Source organism: Serinus canaria, chromosome 13 (assembly GCF_022539315.1).
Source record: "Serinus canaria isolate serCan28SL12 chromosome 13, serCan2020, whole genome shotgun sequence".
Classification (NCBI taxonomy): domain Eukaryota; kingdom Metazoa; phylum Chordata; class Aves; order Passeriformes; family Fringillidae; genus Serinus; species Serinus canaria.
Genome location: NC_066327.1, coordinates 12,231,403 through 12,249,306, shown reverse-complemented (window position 1 = coordinate 12,249,306; position 17,904 = coordinate 12,231,403). Strand labels below are relative to the sequence as shown.

Below are 17,904 nucleotides of genomic sequence, written 5' to 3'. Positions count from 1 at the left end.
GTTTTGCACTTCCAAACCTTTGTTTTTCAAATGCCTCATTTCCCCCAGGCTGGCTCCCTGCTTCTTGGAGGAGGATTTGTGTCTTGGGTACACAACTTGCCTCACCAGATCCAACCTGTCTCAAAAGTGGCTGAAAAGAAGAAGGTTCAGTGGCCTGAACCTTCAGCCAGACATTGGAGTTTGGCAGATTTGCTGCCTTGGGGGATGACAAACCTGCCCCCTCAAAATGTACACATGCCCCCATCAAATAGATCTGCTCCTGGAAAAGCACTAACATCCAGAGAAAGTGTAGGAAAAAGAAAATCCTGTGATTTAAAGCTCATCTTTTTAGACTGTGGCCTTTCAGCCTGATCCTTTAATGCACATCTGCCCATAAGCTCAAACCAGCACCTCTAGCAATAGATCATTTTCCTCCATGTCCCTCAAAATGTGGTTTGGTTTTGCTTCACTTGATACCTATGAAAATCACATCCAACTGGTCTTCTGTCCTGCAGAAGACATGACATGAAATACAAGAGTATTTGCAGGGGTGGACTTTGTAAACATCACCCCACTTTCTACTGAGAGCCAGCCAAAGTTCCATTATTGTCCTCTTTTCAGCTGTGGGGTCTGAAACACTTTCTGCCACCACCACCACCAGACTCCCCTGCTCATCTCCCTCCAGAGTTCAGAGTTTAAATGAAGCACTCAGAAAATATAGATCCAAACACACAAGACATATTTGCCAGTGGATAGAGGAGCAATAGAAATCCCATTTTAACAAAAAGTTCTCCAGCTCAGAGAGTGAAATCCAGTCTGGTGAAGGTCAGTTCTAACCCTGTGTGTGTCATTTAAGTCCTTCTTAGGACTGTAGCTGTCACAGGGGCCATGCACTTTTGGAAATGTTTATCCTGACAGAAGATCCTGTGTTTTTCAAGAACAAATAGCAGCTGCTGCATTTTTAACACATTCCCTACAACATGACCATAACCAGGGCCAGAGAGACGTCCAGCTCTAGGCACTCACTGAGTGGGCACCAGGTAAGATAAATCTGTTCATTTCTTGGCTAATTCCTGCTCCTGCAGGAATCCAAGGATGTCTACAGATCCACAGCACTGAAGAAGAAGGAGGAGAGATGTGTAGGTCCAGAGACAACCCCACAGAAGGATGAGACAGTGCCTCAATTCAAACTTCAGATTCCCTCAGCCTTCCCCTGCAGATCTGATCATTTACTTCCATTTCCATCTTCAGCAGGAGCTGGTTCTACCAGAGACAGAACTGTGCTCCTCTCTGAAGGATATCAAGGGCTTTTCCTTCATTTTGATTACAAGGATATACAAGGATAAGCTCAAGGATACAAGCTCCAACCAAGACACATAAGGAGGCACCCAGGGGCAAACAGAGCATAAGGAGTCCAGGTGCAATCAGGGGAGGTGCATTACAATAGCAAAGAAGCCATCTCAACATTAATTCATTCATGTCAAAGAGAAATCTGCCCAACCATGCTTCCAAAGAAGAAACTGGGACACATAGAAACCCCTTCTCTCTTAGCCAGCAAACCTCCATCCCTGTAACCCCTGCCAGGGCTGTGAGCTCTCTCTCAGAAAGCAGCACTGTCTTCTTCCACCAGCAGCTTTGCATCCCAAAGGTGACCTTCTCCGTGATGCTGCAAAATGTTCAGGGTGTAAATTGGGATTCACAGACTGGGGACTGATGCCACCTGCACTGGGACATGTTAGGTGGTCCCACAGCTCCTTTCACTCAAAGGCAATCTTTCCAGCAAGCTTTGGACCAAGCCTGGCATAGATTAGAGCTTCCAAAGCCTCCTTAATTTGGCTTTTTTTCTGGAGGAGAGTGTGCAGGACAGTGTTTGTGCTGATGAATAGCTTGGCACTGTGGTAGCAAGGTGCAGGAGATCCAAAACCCTGCTGCTGTTAATATTGGTGAGTCACCACTGCTGCCTGTGCCAAACATGCTTCCAAACAGAGCTGCAGTTTGCCCTTGGTTGTTATACTGGGCAAAGGTAAGTCTGAAAAACTTTTTTTTGTTCAGTCTTTCAGGATATCAACATAGCAGAGATGCTGGTCTTGGTCTGCCTACTGGCAAACATCAAACAAAGAAGTCTGTTGTGTGTTTGCATTTTATTAATGGTTTACAACTCAAATTTTTCTTCTCTTTTGTTCCTGCTGATCTCACAGAAAGCTATAAAAATATATAGAGATGTCTGCCAGATAGATTTCTTGGAGGAAAGCAGGAAAGTGTGAATAATGGGTTCTGAAGTATGGATAATTAGCAGATCAAATAACCCCAAGGATTGGGGAATTTTTTCATTCTCTGCAGATATTTAACATTCTTATATTGCTATATAAATTATACATACTCTCCAGGTACACTTTTTCTTCTAGGTCCTACAGAAAAAAAATAGAGATGTCTACTGCAAGATTATTTATTTATTTATTTCAATGCTTCTGACAGTGAGAAATGCCAGCTCTGGCTGCAGTTAGGAGTCACATGGGCAGCTGCTGTACTCCTGACCAGAGCACCTCTGCCCTGATCTTTCCACTCCCTCAAAATGCTCTTCTTCCATTTAGTTCAGCAATGCCAATGTCAGCAGGATGGGCAGTGGGCAGCAGGCACACAACAAAAATTGGAGATCCATTTGTGCCTGCCTGAAGCTCTCCCTTAGGTTTCCCAGTCATATTTCAGCGGGTTTTTCCCCTAAATACTGCTTTACTTCTCATCTACTCACACTTCGTATTATCCCTAAATAAGGAACATATGAATCTCCAGACTCACAAAACCAAAGAAATTTACTTCTCATATGAAGCAAGGCAAGGCCAGGACACAGGGAAGGGTCACCAGCTGATGCATGTTCTGAAAGGTGTGTGCAGCTTTGCCTATACATTTTTGGAAATAAATGGATAGATAAAGGAATGGCTGACCCCACTGAGGTGTTCAGCTGCCAATTTGTGTAGAATGTCAAGGACTGATCTTTAAAAAAAAAAGGGTAAGAATCTGTTGCAACTTAGGGGTTCACAGGAACAGGTTTTTCTCAGCAATTCTCTACTCAAAAAATAGATGGCTAAACTCTGTATTCTCCTAAAGTCACAAGAAAAATGATGCAACTCTTACTTATAAATAAACCTGATAAAGTGTTTCAAAGCCTGAGCTCTCAAACTTCATGTTTTTTTCCCTAATGAAACACTGTCATCTAAGAGGCAAAATAAAAGTCTTCCCTTAGAGACAGTAATTTAATAGCAGGGACATTAATTAATTTCATCTTCACATCAATGCTCTGTTTTATTTAAACTCCCATCCTGCAGCCACTGGGGTGCTGGAGCATCTGCAAAGCCTGCAAGAGCCCTGGCCTAGGGCCAAGGGGAGGTGTGGTGAAGGTGGCAGATGGCAGACTAATGGAGACATGACAGAAGCAGCTCTAAGCCAGCCTGCCCCAGTGGCAGGAGTGCTTCACCAAGAGCAAGGTGGTGCTTGGCCCAGGAAAAGCAGGATGAGCTATAGCTGCTCACACCTAGCCCAGGCAATGGGGTGACCACGGGCCTTTGGTAGCAATAATGAGATAATGCCCGATTAAACAGACTGCAGGTATTCAGATGCCCTAAACCAATCTGCTCTTCATCTTTGTTGATCAAAGTTTGCCACAGTCACTGACCACGGACCCAGAATGGTGCTGAGCAGCTGGCACAGGGTGCCCAGGGAAGCTGTGGCTGCCCCATCCCTGGAAGGATCAAGGCCAGGCTGGATGGGACCTGGAAAACCCTGGGATCGTGTCCCTTCCACGGGCAGGGGGGTGGAATGAGATGAGCTTTAAGGTTCCTTCCAAACCCAAGCATTCTAAGATCCTAAAGTTCATTATACCTGTGAATGATGGCAGTTTCCTTCCTTAGCAATCCCCTCACTGGGCTACCAGGGTAAATTCAATAAATGCACCCAGCAGACATGGCACATCAAAACCAAATACCCAGAACTACAAAGGCAAGGTTTGACATGACCTAGAAGCTGTTAATCCTTAGCCTCAACCTGCTGAGACCTGAAAAGTGCCAAAGAAAGGGGTCATGAAGCACTGTCAGGAACACATCTCCATCAGCAGCCCCACTGAAAATCAAATTGATCTTTCCTTACCCCATGCAATTAACCTATGTAAATAGGTGCTAATGACCACTTCACTCCTAATTCCTTTCATTCTCTCATCAAGCCACATGCAGACACAAGCAAACACTGTTGATGGCAAAGCCTGTGTCTCATCTGAACTTCAGAAGCAGGGAGATCTGCCCAAGCTGATTCTGGGACTTGTATTCCTTCCTGGACACATATATGGTAAAGAAAGAAGAATAAAGTCAAGCTTTGCAATTTTTTTCTGCAGAAGAGAAATGGTGCTCAATTCAGCAGAGCCCCACTGAAGCTTCGTTTTCTAAAGTAGGATTTATGTTGCCTGTTGTCTTCAAGATCTCAAAACTCTCTCAAACTTACTCCATTGTCAGGTATGGGGGCCCTACCTCAGCCTGTTACTAACCAGTAAAACAGCAACAGCAGCAGCCTCACAGCTATAATTACAATTATTGTGGTAGGAGCTCACTGTCCTGATAACGGCTGGGTGCAGGCTCAGCAGCACAAGCCCCAGTCTCAGAGTCCCTTTCCATTAGAGAGCAAACTTCATCACTTCACTGCACCCATACAGACTGTAAACAACTTCTGGAGGATGGAAACACCCACAGGATCAGTGCAGAACCTCTGCAGAACTCTGCAGCCCCCTGTCCCACCTCACAGCACAGCCCTGTGCCCCAGCACCACGAGCTCTAGCAGTTTTATGTTCTGGCAATAATTCTCTCCAGCAGCTCAGCAAGCCTGGCAAAGCCCAAGGCTACAGCCACCGTTTTTATGAGAGCAATAATCCCAGTTTATTTCCACACCACAGCCACAAACATTTCCAGAATCCCAACCACGTACGCAGGGCACCTGAGACACCAGCAGCTGTCTCCAGCTCCACTTGACCCCCTGAAAAAGGAGGCACAGAAAATGCTGTCCCAGCAGGCATTAATGCAGGTTAATTAAACCTAAACTGCTCAGCAGGGCACGGTGAATTGAGAAGTGGTGCTTCTGCAGGCTGCCCAGTGCACCAGTCCCACCGTAGCATCATCATTAATGGTTTTCACACAAGCCTCAGGGCTCATTTGCTTGACAAGAGCAAAGCAGTAATTTTACTGTTGAACACTTGCAAAAAATGATGCCCTGACTGTTATCAAAAGTGACAGGCAAGTTATGTGAGCAGTTAAGTGAAGGTTACTTTTTAGGGCTGAACCTCTGAATAGATCAGACGTCAATTAGCTCATGCATGGAAGGAGAAGGGGAAAGAAAACAAAGAGAAAAAGGAGGAAGGGAGAATATAGAAGAAGGGAGTAGAAAGAGCAGGAAAGAGATGACAAAGTGTTTCCCTGAATCAGTGCTCTGGGGGATAGAAGTGGGAGAGCTCTCAGCTCAGCTGCAGTCCCCAGAGCTGTGACCCTGCCAGTCCCTGGCAGCTGTGCAGGGTGGGCAATGCAGCTGGGCACAGGGAGGGGCTGAGCCTTCAGCACACCCAGGAGAAGCAGCCATCCACCATGAGCTTTGGGGGCTTTGGCTCTCCTCCACATTCCTCAAGCAAAAACCTGACTAGAAAACTTTCAAGGTCCAACAATTTGCTTCTTTTACACTATGGACACTTGCAGAGGAACAAAATCATCAACAGAGTGAATGTACCTGGGCACCATTCCAGTTCCATATTTTTAGAAAAAAAAAAGATGAGCCTTTGACACCCAAGAAGGTTCTTAAAGGAAAAACTTTCAGTTTTGACAAGTCCCTAATGAAAAGAAATAATTAGTGAAGTTATATGTCCCATTTGATTTGCTCTGAATTAAAAAAGGTTTTCACCTTAAAATGACTTTTCAAAATGTTAGTCTTACCAGCCTACAAAAGCAAAAGCTGGGGAAAAATACAGTGCAAAAAGCTGCAATCAAAATGAATCCCTGGTTTAAAAAATAATTCTGCTTTTATTTTCTCAGACTCAAAACCAATTTGAAACACAAGTAGGTGAAGTCACTCCCCTACATCCCATCCATCCTGCTTCACCTGATGGCAAACATGAGGAAAGGAGGAAAATGGAGCTCACAGCCTCCAAGCTGACTCATGAGCAAGGGCTTGGAGGAGCCACTGGCTCAGACAGAGGCAGTCACCTCCCCTCACCTGCAGAGGGGTCTTGTCCCTGCCCTGGTGTGTGACATGAAGGGGTTTAGCTGCTAAAGCTGTTGCTGCTCCAGCTGTTTGCTGGGGAGACTTGCTCTGTTTGGTTCCTTTAGGAGGGTGCAGCAGAAGATCAGTGGTTCTCTGAATTTTGTGGAGATTGAGAATGATGGGAAGGAGGGTAAAGAAAAGGATTCCCTAGGATTCAGACCTGCAAGAGTTGAGCCTGTAGACAACAGTTTGAACCCAAAGGTACAACTAGAGCTTCTCTTGCAGTTAATGGCTTTAGAACCCAATAGTTTGGGTTACAGCTTTAGAAACACTTTCTTTTATGATTAAGAACAGGAGAAAGAAAAACAGGCTGTCCACTCCCCTGTGTGCCTCACAGAGCAGCTGCCAACTGTGCAGGACATTTGGTCTCAGCTGAGCTCGCCCAGGTGGGGTGACAGCTGGCTGGGCCACCCAGGGACACCAACACCAAGCCCAGGTGCTGCAGCCCCGTGCCAGGCTCAGCCCTGAGCTGTGCCCTGCCAGGCTGCAGGGTCTGGGATGCACTGACAGAGCTCACTGCAAGACAGATTGAACACAGCACTGTTTATTCCAGGTAAATTCAGGTCTGGGTCTGTCCACCTTCACAGGGCCATAAATACTTCTAAGGCCCGGGCTAAGGCTGGGTGAGTCTCTTGGGTTTGGGGTGGAAATGTGGCAAATGGGAGCTTATTTGTCTGAATTCCCACTCTCCCCAGTCCTCCTCTTGACACCACCTCCCACCTTCCTGATCTTTACCTCCCAAAGATAGCTTTTGCCCACTGGTTTGCACTGGCTTGGTTGGTACAAGCAGACTTGAAGCAGGCAAGGAATAAACCCTACAGACAGTGCCTGTTGGTTTTCTGATCACATCCTGGGCTGGCTGTCAGGCTCCAAAGGCAACAGGATTTATTGCACTGAAAGGCAGCAGCAGCAGCAGCCGCCCGTGAGGAGCCTACTGAGCTTCATGCACAGGAATAAAAATTTCAGGGCCGCTTGGAGATATGAAATATTTCTTAATTACTTTCTGTTCCAGCACAGCTTAAAGATTTTGCTGCTGCTGCTGTTGTTCTCAGAGCTTGTTTGGTGGTTTTGCCTTCTTTTTTTTTTCTTTTTTTCTTTTTTTAAGCGTAACTGGTAGCAAAGCAATATTAGTGCCAATATCTATGTTGCATTCCATAAATGACTAGCCTTGGCTTTGCTTGGGGACTAGCTGTTTGTGGTGGAGGCTGGCACAGAGAGGGTGCCAGCCTCTCCCAGCATGGGATCATTTACCTCATGCTGAAATACATTAAAATCTCCTCCCCTGAGACATTTCTCCATAATGGCTCTGCAGAGAGGTGCATCACTGAAATGCTTAAAAGGAGGCTGGGCAGGCTCTTTCACTGCTTCCCCTCCAGCCCTGCCAGACCATGTATTGCACCATTGCCCCTGCTGCTCAGTGAGATTTGTCCCTTGGACTGTGATTCCTAAGGCACAATTTTCCTAATCACCCTTGAAATGAGCCTTGCTTGGCTCCTGTTCCTCCTGCCTCATGTCTGCCCCTCAAACAGAAACGTGATGCTCTTCACTGGCAAGGCCAACACCTGAGACACAACAGGTTTGACAGATGCTAAATTAAATTTGTTTCTGAGCTGTTGCTCACAGGGTCCTGGGAGAGAAAAGGGGGAAATCCTCAGGGGAAATGAGAAAACGGAGAGACTAAAGGCTGTTCCTCCTTCCATTCCCACATCCTCAGACTTTGGTTAAATACATGAAGCCCTTGCAGCCAGGCTTGTGACAGCACAAGGAACCTTCCAGGGCACAGGGAGCTGCACCCTGGTCACAGCTTTCCTGTCTCAAAAACACTGTGGAAAACTCCTCTTTTGCACCCACCTCCAGTCAGTAAACACCCCTCAGCTGAATTGCCCATGTGAATGGATGGGTCTGTGTCAGGGGATTTGGGTAGAGGGGTGCAGATGCCAGGGCTGTAAGGCTGACTTGGAGCCTCCCCTGCACCCCCAGAGGCCAAGGGAAGGACAGACTCCAGCAATGTGCTCCCATCCCCAGTTCAACCCTCCCCAGAAACTCCCTGGGTTGTGCCTTACACCAGGCAAGTGCAAGACCCAGAAACAGAGCCAAAAGACTCCAAATCCCCTCATTCTGTGCAGGTGAAAAATCAAGGGAGAATGCCTCTTCATCACATCTACACATCCCTTTAACTTCTATTTTACACTGAGAACAAGGCAGCATTGGCAGTTCAAAAGTCTCCCCCCCCCTCCCACTCCCACACCACTGTGAGTGCATCAGTTCTCAACCAGGAGATGTTGGTTCTGCAGCATTGCAAAAGGTGAAACCCTGGACACGACCTTAGAGCACTCAGCCTCCAAACCAGAGAAGTGGCACAAGCAGGACTTGTTTCTCTGTTACCAGACTTGCTCAGATCTCTGTTCCTAAAAATGGTACTTTCCTTCCAGCACAGCAGGTTGGGGAGGACAGCAGGGGCAGCAGCTGGACAGAAAAGAGAATGACAATTTTGCCAGGACAGCCCAATGACCATGGTAGGACATGTTTTTTAATCTTTTCTAGGTTAAACACAGGCAGTTGTGTCTTGTTCTATTACATTATATAATATGATTTGCTGATATAGTTTGATAGGTTGAATCCAAGAACATCATGACTCATGTAGGAAATTGGAAGCCTCCTTGTCTCCAGAACAGTGTTTCCAGAAGCTAGAGTGAATCAAATTGATTGTATTTTTTAGTTATTTTTGCTGTTTAATAAATAACTATTGAGTTAGCTATTTTTTAAAGTCTGCAAGAAAAACCTCCACAGATTTGAGAGGGGGAGGGAAGCTAAAGCCTTGGGCACAACAGATTCTCAAAAATCAGATATTTTTAGAAAATGCTGCAAAAGAATGGAGCCAGTGGAGCAGGGAATACCACCATAGGTGGGTGTGAGGACTCCAGGGTTGCAGTCCCTGTCTCCAGTACTGCCTTTAGAGAAAGGCAAATTTCCCTGCAAAGCAGCCTGGCTGCCAAAGAGTTCCTTGCTTTGGGAGCTGAATGCTTCTGACAAAAAGCCTGAGCTCTTCTGAAACACTTCTCTCTAGCATCTGCCAATGCTGCTCTGCCCAGACATGAAGATCCACTTCACAACAGTGCTGTAAATCTTAATTAAGATCTGTAAACTATAGATAAAAAGGATTATATGAGTACACAAGTATCACTATCAGGTGGAGCCCCTGAGAACCAGCACTTTGATGCTGCACCATGCACAGTGGCATTGAGAAATGTATGAATGTCACAGAGTTATTGATTCTGTAGCTACTAAAAAGCTCCAGGATCCCTGGCAATAAAAACACGATAATGAGAAGTAGCCAGGATAGCACTATTTCTGCAAAGAGCATTTGCATTCCCTGGGACTAGAGCATAAGCTGTATTTATCAATAGAGAGGTGAGGGCTGGTTTGAATGCAAAGGATTAGCCCAGTTCATTTTGCAGAAAATATGGTGGCTGTGCTTCACTTTTTCAGCATTGGCTGCAAGGTATCAGCAACAAAAGAGCAACTCACCCAAAAGCAAATGCTGCAAAACAGCACCAAGAAATACCAGAAGAGAATATATCTGGTGGGGTTTTTTTGGGTTGTTTTTTTTTGTTGTTTTTGGGGGTTTTTTTGGGGTTTGGGTGTTTTTTTTGTTTTTGTTTTTGTTTGGTTTTTTTTTTTTTTTTTTTTGCTAGGTAAAGCCAAATCTCAATAGCTAAAATGCAAAAAATCTTGGTTTATTTATACTCAGGATTTGCAGGAGCACAACCTCATTAGAAGGTGAAGGAAAAGCAGCATGTTGTATTGCCCTAACAAGTAGCTACTATTTAATGAAAAAGATAAAGTATTACTTCGTGAAAGCCCAAAGTGTGGGAGATTTCTCTGGAGAGGGCAATACAACGTAATTAAGGCCAAGTGCAGTGATGAAAAGAGCTACCTCAGTGATGTATGCTGTCTGATCCTGCACCCCCAGTCCTGTGTAAATGAGGACACAGCTTTAACAGGCTGCTTTCCATGATTTACCAGAGCAGGGTGTTTCCAAAAGCAGAATGAAAAAGACAGTTTGTAAACACCAATCACTCTCCCACCGAGAGAAAAGGGAAAGATGCTGCTGTGCTTTAACACAGCTACTGAAACAAATGGCTGCTTTGTCTTTGCAGGTCATTAGCATAGGTACAGCCATAAATCCTGTTGTTCCCTGCTGTGGAACAGCAGAAATCCTGCTGAAGCTGTCTTTGGAGCTCATGGCACTCTGGACAAAAGGCACCCTCCTCACTTTCCACATCTGCACTTCGTGACACACGGGTGTGAGCTGAATCCTCCACTTCTCCTGCCTAATGTCCCACATTTTCAGCCCCAGTGAGATGTTCAGTGCCCAGGCTTTGATGGAGATGGGGCAGTTTGCTCTGACATCTCAAACCTGCTGTTTGGGTTTTTTTATCAGTCCTCTCATTACATGAGCTTTTCTCTCTTTATTTATCTCTTCTCCCATTGAATCTCCTGGCTGACACACATGTTCCACATGGCAGGAAATAAAAGAAAACTTTCCTTTGGTAGCACTGTGCAGGCAGAGAACTTTTGTATTAGAAAGAAAAGGAAAAGCAGAAAGAAAATTCTTCCAACATTGCTTGCTTGGAAAAGCTTACAAATCCTGCTGGCAGAAAGTTTATAGTCCTCTGCAGAGATCTCAGCTGGGTGATTTCTTTTCTGTCTCTCAGACAAGAAATACCATGCAAATTCTCTTAAATTACTTGATAACTACAGAAGATATGCTTGGCAAATACCCTGTCACTGCACAACACAGTAATTACATATTCTGCATTCAGGTACCAATTATATTGCCTCTCAATTACTCAGTGATTGCACTCCAAAGTAATTACACCTGGGTACTCTGGGTGATAAAGTAGCAACAGTCCTGTGTCCATTCTAGGGGGAATTGGCTTCCCTACAAACACATTTCCCAAACGCTTTATAGCAAAAACATTCAGAGGAGAGGGAATGTGAGAGAGGGAGTGTGTCTTCCCTCCCAGAGCAGTGGTGGGCTGCTGATCTTCCTCAACTAACCAACACTTGAAGACCTCTGAAAGCAAGAGACTCATTTAGTGTTAAAAGGAGTCAAAAGTCACCAGGGCAAAGTGCATGGTGAGGAGTCAGGAGGCTTTGAAGACATAAGAAAGGTGACATGGTGGCTCCAGAGGAGCAGGGGACAAGTGCTCAGCGTGTGGTGAAATAAACAGGGCAGGAAATCTTTCTCATTTTTAATGCCTTTATTGAAAATAATCAGCTCAGAACGGGGGGTTGGACAGATCCGCAGGTTCCTGCCCCGAGGGGCAGAGCCTGGAGTCCTGTCCTGGCAAGGGCAGTGAGGTGTACCCAGGGTTGGAATTGTCGGTTCAGGGGTCGTGGGTCCGACTGACTTCGCTTTAAGGGGCGAGGAGTGACCGAGGTTCTCAGCGTCTCTGCCGGCTCCGGACCTCACTCCTGCTCTCCAAACACCACCCTGACTTCTCAATTCTGCTTTGGCTCGTCTCTTCTGGGGTATTTTCCAGGATTTGGTGGGGTTCTCGTCCCAATGCAGTCTGGGTTTTGAGATAAATTTGCATGTCTCCTGAGATGCAAATTCCCCCTCCCTCCCCACCATCGGGGGGTTGTCATCCTCTTGGCAGCAGGCAAGGCTGGTACTGAAAAAAAAAGAATTCTCCACAATAGAGGGTTAACAACGATACTCAACAGGTGATTACAACATTTAACCAACAAAAGAACTCTTGGCCAGCGATCAGTTCCCAGCTTAACTTTAAACTCTGCAACCCCTTCTCTTGAAAAAAAAAAAAAAAACGGGTAACTCTTTTTTTACTTGTAATATGTGGCATCACTGAGAGTGACAGCCCAGCACAGCCCCACACTGCAGCCCTCCTACAGAAGCATTTACACCCCAGCTGCAGCTGCACTGCTCCAGAACCAGCAGAGTTTGTGCCCCATGGCTGAGTTCCCAGGGTGGCTGATGGCAGCCACCAGATGTGCACAGCTGTGTCCCCAGGCACCAAACCCACCCTGTGCACTCCCTGGGCACAGGGGCACCAGGCTCAAAGTACTCACACTTGCAAACCCATAGCTCATTGTCCTCCTGGGATGCAGGAACCAAACCACACTGCTTGCACTTGCTCTGCAAGCTATTCCTTCAAACATGCTAAATAAGTCAGAGGGGAGAAGGGAGGAGAGGATTGTCTAAAACAAAGGCTCCTGCCACCTGCAGCTGCTGCCTGCCCTTCCCATCTCCCCCTAAAGCTCATTCCTGACTATACACCATTCCCATTCTCCCTGCATCCCAGAATGACACCTTTGAATGGCAGCAAACATTAGAGATTCACTACTGCCAACCTTTTCAGATCAGTCCTGAAAGCTCAGAAGCAACCTGGGCAGCATTTGAAGAGCCCAGAGTTCTGGCACTGTCCCTTAACAATGCTTAAGAGGATGTTAATAGGTTAACATGTTAAATATTGTCTCTTTCTTGCTGAAGCAGATGAGAAACATTTCAATTATTACTATTCAATTATATTCCCATGGAAGATCCCTTCTCTCTTGAGTTATTGTAAGCAAGGCCACAATCATCACATATCTGCCTGCTCTAGGCCAGGATCAAACACCACAGCTCTGTGGGTGTTTGCTTTGTGATTGCACTGGACACAGGACAGGAGACCTTCTGGGAGATCATGATGCCATTAATAAATAAACTCCAAGCTTTTCCATACCCATCCTAGAACAGTGCTTGTCTCCCAGCCCATGGTACCATCTGAGCTCTTGTTTTTCCCTAATTACTCACAGGTCTTACCTACAGTTTTTTGAAGCAGATGTGAATTTTCCACTGATTTCAGCATATACAGGGTCTGGTCCCTGGAGTAATTTCAGGCTAAATAAGGTACTCAAGGAAATCACCATGACAGTTCATTAATAAATCTTATGATGAGTTTATTGCATACTGTTGAGGGAGAAGGATAGAAGAGAGAAACTGCATACTGACTGGAAAAAAAAAAAGCATTTCCCCATTAAAAGAACCCTTCCCTCAAGTGCATCATAATTATCAATGAAAAGCAGTCCAGTGAGTGCTTCTGAGGAGCAAAATTATTTGCTACTCTGCAGAAAAACACAGTTCCTGGATTTGCATTTCTGCACCTGATCACAGCTTTGGTCACCTGGCATTACCATGCCTGTAGGACATGCTCCAGGTGGACAAGCCAGAGCAAACTTCTGTCCAGCAACAACCAGCTCCACACCTCAGGGGCTTTATCCCTGCCCCCTTTACACCGGTGGAAGGCAATAATCCTCTTGGATGATGGTACTGTGAGAAAATAGATTATCAGGATTTTACTAGGAGCTGTGAGTCTGGAAAATTAGGCCAGTTCGACCCCCCAACCTTCCTTGCTCCAGTGGCAGTACCTTGTTTGTCTGCCCTGTCCCCAGACTTCTATCTGCTTTTGCAGCTGCAGTGAGACCAGTCCTGACTTAACAAGGGAAAAAACAAAATACAAACCACTTCTAGAATCTACAGAGGAAGTTCTCAGTCAGGAACTTTAAAAGGAAACAATTCTCAGCCAGATGTGTTTCAGGCTGGAATTCCCCTTAAGAGAAATAATAAAAGCAATGCAATCCTGTCAGTCAAGATGCAGAGGCTTACTCTCACCAGGGCTTAATTAAGAACATTCTCCTTCTGCTTTGCTGGCCACATCAAATGTAGAAAAACTTCTGACCTTCTTCTTTGGCAAGACCTGGAGAGACTTGGCTGGCTGAACCCGAGCAGCAGCTTCTTCCTGCCCCAAACTGTGCTGTGAGGAATGGTGGGTCCTGACTTCTCTCCTGCACTTGGAATGACCTCAGCCAACACTCAGCCTGCTGGGAAGCCTCAACACTTGCAAAAATGATCAGAGCTGAACAGAGACCACATTTTAACCTGCTTCAGATCTTCAAACATCCATTGCAGCCGTTCCAGCGAGAAGAATTCCAAACTTGTCCTTACAAAATAATTCTCTCTTTGTGCACCCATCAGCAAGCAGGTGACATTGCTTAAGCTTCTTGCCACGGGGGAGCTTTAATCCCTGGCTTCTGTCAAACCTGGAAGCCCCTGGTCAGGTCCTCTTTAGCAAGCCAAACTGAACTGGAAGGACCCAGCCTGTGCAGCTGCTAAATGGATGGCAAGAGGCTCCGTGCCTGGAACACACAGTTTCACCCTCAGTGTCAAACACATTCGGCCCTATTAACATTTTATCTGCGTGCCAGAGCAAGAGCAGGAGACCTGGCAACCAGTCAAAAATAATCTTTCCTGGCACACAGAACCCTGCTGCAACAACTCCCATGGGCTTAGGGACAGCTGGTTGGCAGGAGGGAAGAGACTGAAGATGGAGATGTGGAAGAAGGAGGGGGAGGAGGGAGCAGGCAGGCCCAGGATGGGAGTGTGAGGGGTGTGAGATCAAAAGATTTACATGTGCATGACACAGCCCTGAAAAGTTCATTGCCAGAGGATGGGGAGGTGGTTTCCTTCAGACACTGGCTTAGCTAAGTCTATCAGCTGTTCCCTTTGTGTCTCCGGTCCCTGAAAAGAGAAGGAATTAGCCCTTACCTGCACTAGATACCTGATCATTGGCCAGGGTTCACACAGTGAGAGAAAAAACCTTCTCCCAGCTAAACATCCCCCATCCCCAAGTGCAGCTGAGACAATGCAAGTGCCATGGATCAGAGCTGATGACAGGGTCTGTCCTGGACAAACCCAGTAGTGAAAGGGTGGGATTGGTCACACTTCATTGTGAGATTTGGCACGGCTTGGTCAAAGGAATCTGGAGGAAAAACCACCCCCCATCTTATTTACTTTCAAAGGAATGTCTACAGAACTTACTCTTGGGAATATTCACCCCAGTCAGAGCAACCCCGGAAGGTGCAAGGGATCAAATTTGGGGAGCATCAGGGTGAAAACTCCTGATGTTCCTCACATCAGCTGAGGAGCAGAAAGTCAATTGCCAGAAGAACAGGTTAAACATAACAAGCACCAAATATGCAGGCATCTCTAGGACCCATCTTCAGAAACTCACTCCGGGGCCTCTTACATATCCAAATGTGAAATTAAAATAGAAAATATACAATGAATGGTCTCCTGATACAGCCAAATGCCCTAGCACCAGGGTGAGATTAGTTAGTATAATTTATATTCACATTAATTAATTGGAACACCTAGAGTTTCAAAAAATAGCTCTGCAATTCCACTGCTTCAACAGCTTACAGTATTAGCAGCTAAGGCAAAAGGGAGGGATGAAGAACCTACTGATTAAAAGCTATACTTTAATGAGATAGCAGTCCAAATTTTACAGAGTTCATCAGGAATGGGGGCAAAGAACGCCCAAATTAGTGTAGGAAAAGCACACTACAAAGCCAGAGTGAGGCAAACCATCAGTGCCAGGCTGACAGACTGCCAGCAGAGCAGCTGGGTTTGTCAGGCTGGGGGACAGCAGCAGTGTGATGGCAGGAGGGTCAATACCTGCCACCTGCCACGTGACTCCCTGCATTCATTACTGCTGTAAACATCACACCAGGAAGCTGAAATAGAAGCCAAAATGTAGAAGGAGAAAAGGAAAAACAAAAGGGAGCTTGGGAGAGGATCCTGATGAGGGGAAAGAGGTCCATAAAGCAAGGACAGCTGTAAGTCAAAGCAGAAGTTTCCTACTGGAAGTGAACCTCATTCTGCCTGATTTCCTGACAAAACAACAGTCCTGCAGTCCTGTTCCAGGTTAGGGTGTGTGTACTCTGCCCATTCCACCCCAGTACCACACAGGGGCTCAGTCTCAAGGGCAAGGGCACCCCACATCTTTCACAAAAGGCAGGGATGTGCTGGGAGCAGCTGGGCTGAGCATGGAGCCCCCAGAAATTCCTTGTTAGCCTTCAGAGAAGCCACAGAAAATGTCTGGCTCCCCTGTTTGGTCGCTTGTGGAAAAATAACATTTCTTTGCTCAGATTTTTGTGAAGTTGTGCTGTGTCCCTGTGGCTTCATGCAGGGTTTAAGAGACTCAGCTAATCTGCACCTTGAGGATCCTCAACAACGAGGAGTCAGAGCACGCTGCTGCCAGAGGACCTGCTAAGCCAAGGAAATGTCACCATGTGAAGGTGAGGAAATTACCAGATTATCCCAAATGAATTTTTCTTGGTGAATTAATAATGTTTCAGCGTAAGGGAAGCAGAAAATCTCTGTCTTCAATTTCTTTTTCTCTGTGATTTATTAACAGCATGGAAACATAAGCATGGCACGACACTATGGTCAACTCCCAAATCCCCATTCTTCTTATAAATCAGGGAAATTACAATTTTTTTTTCTGACCAAATGAGGCATCAGAATCAGTTCCAGCATGTGAATGTGTGCCCTAGAGATTCCAGCCCGTTCAGAGCAATGCAAGTACATACAGCACCTAAATTACCTCTGATAGCATGCACGGGAGCAGAGGGACAGATTCCACAAAGCTGAATCCTCCTTTCAACACAGCTAATTCCATCTGAACCCTGTAAAATAAGTTCACAAGAAAAAAAATACATAGTTGCTTACTCCATCCCTAAAAATCCTGCTTGCAAAATGAATATCTTTATCCCCTTGCCTGTTGTGCTTATCTCCTGTCTTGCAGCCCAACCAGCTTCTGAGCTTTGTGCTTTGGCAGGTAGGCCCCAGATCAGCCAGGCTCAGGTGGGAGGCATCTCTGGAAACACACTTAGGCCTGGCTTGCAGTGCTCTCCCCTCAGCAACCCTCTGGCTGCCTCTCCAGAGGCAGTTCTGTGCTAGTTCTGTGCTAGTTTATTTGTCCTTGTCCATTCTTCAAGATGCAACTTTGTTCTGTCCAGCAATTTCCCTGTCTGGGCTAACTTGGGGAGATCTGGAATACCAGCAAAAGACAAGAAGCTCCAGAAAGGAGGAAGACAGCAAGGAGCCAAATGCAGTTACCCTGAAGCTTTTATTCATACCTCACTCGTGTAATGAATCTGCATCATCCCACTGCAACTGCTGGCTCGTAAAGATCCAGTTCACTGTTTCCCTTTTATTCACACTGATGATAATATGACTAATTGTAGTCTTCTTGCCCACTGAAAATTGAATGAAGGAGGAAATCTGCATACCGACTGAACATGCTGCCAGGGAGAATAATAAATGAAAATCAAAGGCCCAGCTCCCAGATGACTGTATGCAAAGGAATCTGTTTGCATGAGAACTCACACTTTCAATCACCACTGGAAATCTGCCGTGGATAGCATTTTTCTGGTAAAAATGATCCAAGTATTTGATCTTCCTCAGAAGAAAATCTGTGATGTTCAAGAGCACACAAAATCTCACCCTTCTCAAAGCACCCAGGCAGCCAGGAGAGCCTGGCTTTGCATGCCTGAATTCCACACGCAGCATCCCTCGGTATCAGCTTGATTTATGTGATGACTCCCTGAGAAAGAGATAATTATGTAGATTGGGATTATTTATTTACACAGCCCTGTCACATTTGGAATGGAACTGGAGCCCCCAGTCTGCTCAGGTTCCCTGGCACAGCTGAGGTAGAGGTTCCCTGTCGGAAGGGATTGAGCGTGTGCCTGTCATGCCACCTCTCTCTGGAAGTGAAAGGACATTACCAA

General features: G+C 46.0%; 1 long non-coding RNA gene across 4 annotated transcripts in view; it reads right to left on the bottom strand.

Annotated features, from left to right (window-relative positions):
• LOC127060122 (uncharacterized) overlaps positions 1-17,904 on the bottom strand; it is a 65,864-nt gene that overhangs the window by 20,716 nt on the left and 27,244 nt on the right. Inside the window, exons 2-4 of one of the 4 annotated variants that reach the window (XR_007778771.1) lie at positions 16,716-16,797; positions 13,094-13,240; positions 11,511-11,945 (exon numbers count right to left, since the gene is read on the bottom strand). This is a non-coding gene — a long non-coding RNA (uncharacterized LOC127060122). Of the gene's footprint in view, positions 1-11,510; positions 11,946-13,093; positions 13,241-16,715; positions 16,798-17,904 lie in introns of those variants that run through there. The other 3 variants (XR_007778773.1, XR_007778770.1, XR_007778772.1) reach the window with 3 other exon arrangements.